This window comes from Lolium perenne, chromosome 6 (genome assembly GCF_019359855.2).
Source record: "Lolium perenne isolate Kyuss_39 chromosome 6, Kyuss_2.0, whole genome shotgun sequence".
NCBI lineage: Eukaryota > Viridiplantae > Streptophyta > Magnoliopsida > Poales > Poaceae > Lolium > Lolium perenne.
In genome coordinates, this window is record NC_067249.2 from 157883617 (window position 1) to 157885502 (window position 1886).

Here is a 1886-nt window from a genome sequence, read left to right on the forward strand (position 1 = left end):
CTTTAAAAAAATAACAGCACTTGCGCATTAGAACTTGGGGCGGGGATATAGCGGTAAGAGGTATTGACCAACTTTCCCTCACCTTGACCCCACGTGGTTGTGAACCCGAGATAATTCTTTTTGATGAACCCGATATACTTATTATAGTACTAAAATAGTACAAGTATATACCTTGTACTCCTATATACTAACATTACTATTTTAAGGACTTTTGTTCCATGAGCAACAACTTCCCCCACTCCGCTCATCCGAAATCCTAGCCCCTCCAACTTCAAGGACCAATCAACATAGCTATGGCCTTCTAATTTGGCTCAAGTCGCCGCACACATAGTCCTCCCGCCGACAAGGAATAGGAGCATCAGCCCTTTCATCGCTTGTTGTTATACATAATCATATACAGTACCATATATATTTCAAATTTCCATATCAAAAAATAGTTCAAATCTGAATTTTAACATCTCAAGCTAAACCCTCGCTTGCTCTTAAACATAAGCATACCATAGTTCTACTTTTGTCTTCACCGAACAACAGAACACAATGTGTTCATCACAACATAGCCAACCGGAGTACCTAGTAATGTAACTAGAGAAGTGAACCTATAGTTGATCAAGCCTTCAACTTTAACACAATAATACCCCCACATTATATGTTGAGGAGCCACACCAATATATTTAAGAGTACCATCATGTAGACCACAAATGCATCAATGAAGAGAGGGGTATACTTATAGACCACCTCTTTACAAAACAGTTGTAATTAGTAGACCACAATTGCCTCGTTCATTAGCTATGAAATTACATACTATCGTAGCTACAATGGCTGCAGGCCCTGCTTTCAGAATTAAACATCACACTTGTTCCAATCCGGGGCGTTGGCGAAGTTTGGGATGAACCAAAGCGGTGTCTTTACCAGGTACCTATCTTTTTTTGTTTTGCATGTTTTCTCCAAGGCGTTGGTTTGGAAACCAACGGCGCAATCTTTACGATTCAGACTGAATCGGCATATTTCAGGCAGCTGCGAATTGTGAAGCCATGCTTCATTCGGCAAGGTGTACACACAATTTCTTCTCGTCAGACATCCTGGGACAACATCTGCACCGCCTAATGGCAGTATAATCGGATAGTTCACTCCAAGGAAAAGAGAATATTCTCCAAGGTCATCAATCTTTTCCCATGGAATACCTTCATTTAACTTACTAGTGTCCTTCGTGAACACCAGGCAACCAAACCCAGAAGCATAGTTGCCAACAAGGCGACCATGATGAACACGACGATCGTAAGCAAGATGGCAAACTTTACAGAATATTCCCTTTCATCAAGAATGCCCTGTATGGATCAAGAAGTCTAGAACCATCTATAGATCTTGCTAACCACCACATGCCATAATCGACCTCGTGATCATGGCCAAGAGCATCATCAAGTGCACACCGCCATTCAAACACAATGGGCGGTGGCTCTACGATCAGCGGAGGACCTGCTTGAAAACAAAATTACTGTTAAGAAGGGTATGTTTGGTTTGCACAAATCTGAAAACGTAAGAATTGGGAAAACGCATTAGGATTCAGATGGGATGATATAATGGCATTTCCATTCAATAATACAGCATATTGGTGTATTTGAGTACATCACATGGGAAACCAAAGGATTCATTTCAAGAAGTTCAAGTAGAGGTCAAAATCCAACATAATTCAATCTGAGAATAAAACTCCTAATTATACAATCCTCAAATTTTTCTATGGTAATCATCTCGAATAAAAAGTCTAAATACCAATGAAATTTCATCCGAAGCAAATATGCCCCAAGCCTCCAAGTCAGATCACCAGGTTCGAAAATTAATAAGTTTGTGCATTAAAATTATCTTTACAGCCATCAATAATGAAGCTCATC